The following is a 9,523-nucleotide window of genomic DNA, read 5'->3' on the forward strand; positions in this document are numbered from 1 at the left end:
TTTTGGCATGATTCTTAGCAAGCATTTTAGTTACTCTTCTAGCTCAGAGGATACTTGAATAAGTAGAAACGTAAATTACAAACAGAGTTTTTGTGGCTGTATCTTACTGTACTTGTTGATTTAATGCAATCTAGGATGGGATTTTATGTAGGGGAAGAAATGATGTATTACTGTACTCAACTTTTGAATATTTTAAGCATTCTTTCTGTCTAACCAACAGTCACTTGATTTCCAATGTTGTTTAGACTACATAGAATTTTAACACAAAACTTTAACTTATAGAAGTTTAAGTACAGAGATGCCTTTTCTGGAAATATTTCTTTCATTCTCTCATAAAAAAGGGAACACAAAGCTGTAACTGTAAAAGCTTTGTTTTACAATCTGTAAGAAGAATATTGACAGGGTTCTAAATACAAAAGCTGGTTAAGAATTAGTCCCAATATGATCTTACATGTCAGAAATTCAAATGTCTTGTGTTCACAGAGGTGATTTTATACACACTCTTCAATAGGCATTTGACACAAAATGTGTCCTAGCATAGCATTCATCTGCACTCAATATCATAAAGAAAAAGTTCTTTCAATAGTTTTCCTTTACCATATAAAATAGGATTTTTTAATACCTATTTAGACTTTTTTATTGGCTAATGATAGGTAGCTGGTGATTTTCTTCCTTATGTTCTGATTTCTGAAAATTTCTGAATAAAATAAATCATAAAAGATGATGCACTTATGCTGTATACAGAAAAACAGAAGCTCACTTGCTGTCTCTTAGTCTCAGGTTAAATTTCTTTATGTATAGAATCATAGTATGTCTACTTGGAAAAGTTCAGAAATTATTCAGATTAAATATTTTATTTTACAAATAATGAACCTGAGACCCAGAGAGTGTCTTAGCTTAAGTGACCAGTTAGAGAGTGAACTTTTTCCTATACCTTGCTTCTTTCCATGATTAGATATTTTCTCATCTCTTTTGACTCTTCAATAAATAGGTTTCAATAGATAATGATGACTGGCCAGGAAAGAGCCAGGAGGAGCTGCATTGAGAGTCCAAGAAACTTACTACCACCCCATCTCAACTTCAGGCTATTCTTAGCCCTGGCCATTTGCTATCTCCCCCTGATTTGGGTTCTGCAGCATGCTGTACCATATGTGTGCACAACTGATTAAATATTCAGTAATTCACTAAACAAACTTTCCTTTTTCTAAGCTCTACCATGGTCTTCGAGTGAAAGGGGGACAGATACGCAAAAACTAGCTATAATATCAGTTAAAATAAAATTAGAGTTAAGTGGATTTTCAGATTGTAGATGGAAAGGGGCTTGACTCCAATTGAGAAATAAAAAAAAAATAGGCTTCGAAGAAAAGGCACTGGGGCTACACATTAAACACTGAAAGGCATTTCAAATTTGAACCTAAATAGGCATACTAGGCTCAGCAAACTGCATCAACAAAAGTGTGGAGATGCTCAAATGAAGAGACCAGGAAAAGGCAAGGATTATGATTTGGTTGAGATTATTTCATGGAGTACAAAAGAAAGATCCTGGTCTCTTTGGTCTTTATGTGTGCTTCAGACACTTCTACTACCTGTGAAGCAAATAATCTGACTTCTTGTCAATGTTGAAAATTATGGACTTCTTTCAAGGTTTGAGTATTTTACTTCAGGGATTCAACAATCATAATCTATGTTTTCTGTCACTTCTAAAGCAGCCTGTGTATAGTGTGTCTAGAACAAGGAGCAGTCTGGATGACATGAGTTGAGACATGTTGAAAGCATTCTTGGCTGTAAAATATACAAGGTTATCTGTCCATGAAATTATAAACTTCACTACTGAAGTTAGTGTTAGAACCAGCATGTAACTCATTGAAGAAATTGGAAGGCAGTGTTTTGCCCACAGTCACATAACACTGGTATTATATTTATTTTTTAATTGAGAGATTGTTTCTCTAGAGTTCTCCTGTTATAAAATTATAAAACCCAAGATCCTCATTTCAGAAATACACACACACACACACACACACACACACACACTTTTTGCTTATTCTTTTTTCTTCTTTTTTTGGAATCCAGGTCACAGAATTGCATCAATCAAGTTTTGCTATTCATAGCTTACTCACATTTTGGTCCATGTATGGCTGTCTGATTATATTTGTTTACATATTTATTAGTAATCTAATTAACACCTCTGATGTATCATGCATTCCAAGAACTCAAATATTTCTAAAAATTTATATTTACCTATGCATATTTCCCCACATACTATCTTTGGCTTCTCACCCAGAAGAATCATATACCCAGAAGTTCATGCTTATCACTCCCTTCTTTTTCTTTAATATTTTCTATCACTGAAACATAAAAAGGCTTAACAAATATATTGAAAAGTTTTGCTTGTTTTTTAACTTATTAATGGGTGTACAATTTTATACTAACATCTTAATGTAGGATTATTTTGTCAGATAATTAAGTATAATTTGAAAAGAGATAAGAGCCTGAGGGAATAATAATAAAAACCCATTCAACAAACATTTGTGGAACAGTTAACATTTGCAGGCACTGGGGATACAATTACAAATACAATATAATTCCTTCTTTGAGGAATTTTTGATTTGTGAGAAATGGATATTAATAGATAATTGCAATAAAATGTAAAAAGTATTATAAAAAAGATTTTTGCAAACTGGTGTGGGTTTATGGGAGAGATGGCATTTTCCTTAATTCTTTAATGATGTTTGGGATATCATTATAATATGAGACACATTTCAGATCGAGGGAGACAACTGGGTAATACTGTTGAGGTGAAAGTAGAGCAGATATCAAACTATCAATAAAGTATGAAAGATAGAATTAAGGAAGAAGGAATTAAGGCTAATGAATTAGGAAGAGTACTAATGGATTAGTGGGGACGATTCAGAAAATTGTACAAGTTACTATCAAAACTATCTATACTGGGGGAGACCTTCAAGATGGTGAAGGAGTAAGACATGGAGATCACTTTCCTCCTCACAAATACATCAGAAATACATCTACATGTAGAACAACTCCTACAGAACACCTACTGAAAGCTGGCAGAAGACCTCAGACTTCCCAAAAGGCAAGAAACTCCCCACGTACTTGGGTAGGGCAAAAGAAAAAAGAAAAAACAGAGACAAGGGCTTCCCTGGTGGCGCAGTGGTTGAGAATCCGCCTGCCGATGCAGGGGACGCGGCTTCGTGCCCCGGTCTGGGAAGATCCCACATGCCGCGGAGTGGCTAGGCCCATGAGCCATGGCCGCTGAGCCTGCGCGTCCGGAACCTGTGCTCCACAATGGGAGAGGCCACAACAGTGAGAGGCCTGCGTACCGCAAAAAAAACCCAAAAAAACAAAAAAAACAGAGACAAAAGAATAGGGACAGGACCTGCACCTCTGGGAGGGAGCTGTGAAGGAGGAAAAGTTGCCACACACTACGAAGCCCCTTCACTGGAGGAGACAGGTGGTGGGCGGTGGGGTGGGGGTCTTCGGAGCCACGGCAGAGAGCGCAGCGACAGGGGTGCAGAGGGCAAAGTGGAGAGATTCCCGCATAGAGGATTGGTGCCGACCAGCACTCACCAGACTGAGAGGCTTGTCTGCTCACCCATTGGGATGGGTGGGGACTGGGAGTTAAGGCTCGAGGATGGGGCTGATGGTGTGAACACAGCCTGAAGGGGCTAGTGTGCCACGATTAGCCGGGAGGGAGTCCAGGAAAAAGTCTGGAGCTGACGAAGAGGCAACAGACTTTTTTTGCCTCTTTGTTTCGCAGTGCGCGAGGAGACTGGATTAAGAGCACCGCCTAAACGAGCTCCAGAGACAGGCGCGAGCCGTGGCGATCACTGCGGACCCTAGAGGCGGGCATGAAATGCTAAGGCTACTGCTGCAGCCACCAAGAAGCCTGTGTGCAAGCACAGGTCACTATCCACACCTCCCCTCCTGGGAGCCTGTGCAGCCCATCACGGCCAGGGCCCCGTGATCCAGGGACAACTTCCCTGGGAGAACACATGGCGCATCTCAGGCTGTTGCAACATCATGCGGCCTCTGCCACTGCAGGCTCGCCCCGCATTCTGTACCCCTCCATCTCCCCGGCCTGAGTGAGCCAGAACCCCCTAATCAGCTGCCACTTTAACCCCCTCTGTCTGGGCGGGGAAGAGACTCCCTCAGGCGACCAACATGCAGAGGTTGGGACAAATCCAAAGCTGACACCCAGGAGCTGTATGAACAAAGAAGAGAAAGGGAAATCTCTCCCAGCAGCCTCAGGAGCAGTGGATTAAATCTCCACAATCAACTTGATGTACCCTGCATCTATGGAATACCTGAATAGACAATGAATCTAAAACTGAGGCGGTGGACTTTGGAAGCAACTATAGACTTGGGGTTTACTTTCTGCATCTAATTTGTTCCTGGCTTTATGTTTATCTTAGTTTAGTATTTACAGTTTATTATCATTGGTAGATTTCTTTATTGATTTGGTTGCTCTCTTCCTCCTTTTTTTAAAGAAAAAAATACAGATATATATTTCTTTTTATCTCTTTTTCTGAGTGTGTATGTGTAGGCTTCTTTGTGTGACTTTGTCTGTATAGCTTTTCTTTTACCATTTGTCCTAGGGTTCTGTCTGTCCATTTTTTTTTTTTTGTATACTTTTTAGTACTTGTTATTATTGGTGAATTTGTATTTTGGTTTGGTTGCTCTCTTCTTTCTTTCTTTTGTTTAATTACTTTTTAACTTTTTAATTTGAAATAATTAAAAAAATTATTTTAATAACTTTATTTTATATTATTCTATTTTCTTTTTCTTTCTTTCCTTTTTTCTCCATTTTCTTCTGAGCTGTGTGGCTGACAGGGTCTTGGTGCTCCGGCCAGGAGTCAGGACTGTGCCTCTGAGGTGGGAGAGCCGAGTTCAGGACATTGATCCACCAGAGACCTCCTGGCCCCATATAATATCAAACAGCAAAAGCTCTACCAGAGATCTCCATCTCAATGCTAAGATCCAGCTCCACTCAACCACCAGCAAGCTACGGTGCTGGACACCCTATGGCAAACACCTAGCAAGACAGGAACACAAACCCACCATTAGCAGAGAGGCTGCCTAAAATCATAATAAGGTCAGAGGCACCCCAAAACACACGACTGGACGTGTCCTGCCCACCAGAAAGACAAGATCCAGCCTCATCCACCAGAACACAAGTCCCAGTCCCCTCCTCCAGGAAGCCTACACAACCCACTGAACCAACTTTAGTCACTGGGGGCAGACACCAAAAACAACAGGAACTACGAACCAGAAGCCTGTGAAAAGGAGACCCCAAACACAGTAAGAAAAGCAAAACGAGAAGACAGAGAAACACACAGCTGGTGAGTGAAAACCCATCAGACCAAACAAATGAAGAGGAAATAGGCAGTCTACCTGAAAAGAATTCAGAGTCATGACAGTAAAGATGATCCAAAATCTTGGAAACAGAATGGAGAAAATACAAGAAACGTTTAAAAAGGAACTAGAAGAAATAAAGAGCAAAAAAACAAGGATGACGGACCCAATAAATGAAGTTAAAAATTCTCTAGAAGAAATCAATAGCAGAATAACTGAGGCAGAAGAATGGACAAGTGACCAGGAAGATAATAGTGGAAATAACTACTGCAGAGCAGAATAAAGAAAAAAGAATGAAAAGAATTGAGGACAGTCTCACAGACCTCTGGGACAACAGTAAACACACCAACGTTCGAATATAGGGGTCCCAGAAGAAGAAGAGAAAAAGAAAGGGACTGAGAAAATATTTGAAGAGATTATAGTTGAAAACTTCCCTAATACAAGAAAGGAAATAGTTAATCAAGTCCAGGAAGCACTGAGAATCCCATACAGGATAAATCCAAGGAGAAACACGCCAAGACACATATTAATCAAGCTATCAAAAATTAAATACAAAGAAAAAATATTAAAAGCAGCAAGGGAAAAACAACAAATAACATACAAGGGAATCCCCATAAGGCTTACAGCTGACTTTTCAGCAGAAACCCTGCAAGCCAGAAGGGAGTAGCAGGAAATATTTTAAGTGATGAAAGAGAAAAACCTACAACCAAGATTACTCTACCCAGCAAGGATCTCATTCAGATTCGATGGAGAAATTAAAATCTTTACAGACAAGCAAAAGCTGAGAGAGTTCAGCACCACCAAACCAGCTTTACAACAAATGCTAAAGGAACTTCTCTAGGCAGGAAACACAAGAGAAGGAAAAGACCTACAATAACAAACCCAAAACAATTAAGAAAATGGTAATAGGAACATACATATCGATAACTACCTTAAGTGTAAAAGGATTAAATGCTCCAACCAGAAGACACAGACTTGCTGAATGGATACAAAAACAAGACCTGCATAAATGCCGTCTACAAGAGACCCACTTCAGACCTAGGGACTCATGCAGACTGAAAGTGAGGGGATGGAAAAGGATATTCCATGCAAATGGAAATCAAAAGAAAGCTGGAGTAGCAATTCTCATGTCAGACAAAATAGACTTTAAAATAAAGACTATTACAAGACACAAATAAAGACACTACATAATGATCAAGGGATCAATCCAAGAAGAAGATATAACAATTGTAAATACTTATGCACCCAACATAGGAGCACCTCAATACATAAGGCAAATGCCAACAGCCATAAAAGGGGAAACTGACAGGAACACAATTATAGTAGGGAACTTTAGCACCACAATTTCACCAATGGACAGATCATCCAAAATGAAAATAAACAAGGAAACACAAGCTTTAAATGATACATTAAACAAGATGCAATTACTTGATATTTATAGGACATTCCACCCAAAAACAACAGAATACACTTTCTTCTTAAGTATTCATGGAACATTCTCCAAGATAGATCATATCTTGGGTCACAAATCAAGCCTTGGTAAATTTAAGAAAATGGAAATCGTACCAAGTATCTTTTCCGATCACAATGCTATGAGACTAGATATCAATTACAGTAAAAAATCTGTAAAAAGTACAAACACATGGAGGCTAAACAATACACTATTAAATAACCAAGAGTTCACTGAAGAAATCAAAGAGGAAATCAAAAATACCTAGAAACAAATGACAATGAAAACACGATGGCCCAAAACCTGTGGGATGCAGCAAAAGTAGTTCTAAGAGAGAAGTTTATACCAATACAATCCTACCTCAAGAAACAAGAAACATCTCAAATAAACAACCTAACCTTACACCTAAAGCAATTACAGAAGAAGAAGAACAAAACACCAAATTTAACAGAAGGAAAGAAATCATAAAGAGCAGATCAGAAATAAATGAAAAAGAAATGAAGGAAACAATAGTGAAGAGCAATAAAACTAAAAGCTGGTTCTTTGAAAAGATAAACAGAAACCTGGAAGAAACAGACAAAATCTTAGAAAAGCACAACCTTCCGAGACTGAACCAGGAAGAAACAGAAAATATGAACAGACCAATCACAAACAGAAAATATGAACAGACCAATCACAAGCACTGAAACTAGGACTATGATTAATAATCTTCCAACAAACAAAAGCCCAGGACCAGATAGCTTCACAGGCTAATTCTATCAAACATTTAGAGAACAGCTAACACCTATCCTTCTCAAAGTCTTCCAAAATATAGCAGAGGGAGGAACACTCCCAAACTCATTCTACGATGCCACCATCACCCTGAAACCAAAACCAGACAAAGACGTCACAAAGAAAGAAAACTATAGGCCAATATCACTAAAGAACATAGATGTAAAAATCCTCAACAAAATACTAGAAAACAGAATCGAACAGCACATTAAAAGGATCATACATCATGACCAAGTATGGTTTATCCCAGGAATGAAAGGATTCTTCAAGATATGCAAATCAATCAATGTGATAAACCATATTAACAAATTGAGGAGAAAAATCATATGATCATCTCATTGGATGCACAAAAAGCTTTTGACAAAATTCAACACCCATTTATGATAAAAACCCTCTAGAAAGTAGGCACAGAGGGAACTTACCTCAACATAATATAGGTCATATATGACAAACTCACAGCCAACATCGTTCTCAATGGTGAAAAACTGAAACCATTTCCACTAAGATCAGGAACAAGACAGGGTTGACCACATTCACCACTATTATTCAACATAGTTTTGGAAGTTTTAGCCACAGTAATCAGAAAAGAAAAAGAAACAAAAGGAATCCAAATCAGAAAAGAAGAAGTAAAACTCACTGTTTGCTGATGACATGGTAGTATACATATAGAATCCTAAAAATGCTACCAGAAAACTGCTAGAGCTAATAAATGAATTTGGTAAAGTAGCAGGATACAAAATGAATGCACAGAAATCTCTTGCATTCCTATACACTAATGATGAAAAATCTGAAAGAGGAATTAAGGAAACATGTCTATTTACCACTGTAACAAAAAGAATAAAATACCTAGGAATAAACCTACCTAAGGAGGCAAAAGACCTGTATGCAAAAAACTATAAGATACTGATGAATGAAATTAAAGATGATACAAACAGATGGAGAGATATATCATCTCTCCATCTCATCTTGGATTGGAAGAATCAACATTGTGAAAATGACTATATTATCCAAAGCAATCTACAGATTCAATGCAATCCCTATCCAACTACCACTGGCATTTTTCACCGAACTAGAAAAAAATTTCACAATTTGTATGGAAGCACAAAAGACCCTGAAGAGCCAAAGAAATCTTGAGAAAGAAAAACAGAGCTGGAGGAATCAGGCTCCCTGACTTCAGACTATACTACAAAGCTGCAGTAATCAAGAAAGTATGGTAGTGACACAAAAACATAAATATAGATCAATGGAACAGGATAGAAAGCCCAGAGATAAAACCACACACATATGGCTAACTTAGTTTTGATAACGGAGCCAAGAATATACAATGGAGAAAAGACAGCTTCTTCAATAACTGGTGCTGGGAAAACTGGACAGCTACATGTAAAAGAATGAAATAAGAACACTCCCTAACACCATACACAAAAATAAACTAAAAATGGATTAAAGACCTAATGTAAGGCCACACACTATAAAACTCTTAGAGGAAAACACAGGCAGAACATTCTATGACATAAATCTCAGCAAGATCCTTTTTGACCCACCTCCTAGAGAAATGGAAATAAAAACAAAAATAAGCAGATGGGACCTAATGAAACTTCAAAGCTTTTGCACAGCAAAGGAAACCATAAACAAGACGAAAAGACAGCCCTCAGATTGGGAGAACATATTTGCAGACGAAGCAACTGACAAAGTATTAATCTCCAAAACATACAGGTGCTCATGCAGCTCAATATCAATAAAACAATCTACCCAAACCAAAAATGGTCAGAAGACCTAATAGACATTTCTCCCAAGAAGATATAGAGATTGCCAACAAACACATTAAAGGATGCTCAACATCGTTAATCATTAGAGAAATGCAAATGAAAACTACAATGAGGTATCACCTCACACCAGTCAGAATGGCCATCATCAAAATATCTACAAACAATA

Source organism: Delphinus delphis, chromosome 3, assembly GCF_949987515.2.
Source record: "Delphinus delphis chromosome 3, mDelDel1.2, whole genome shotgun sequence".
Taxonomy (NCBI): Eukaryota; Metazoa; Chordata; class Mammalia; order Artiodactyla; family Delphinidae; genus Delphinus; species Delphinus delphis.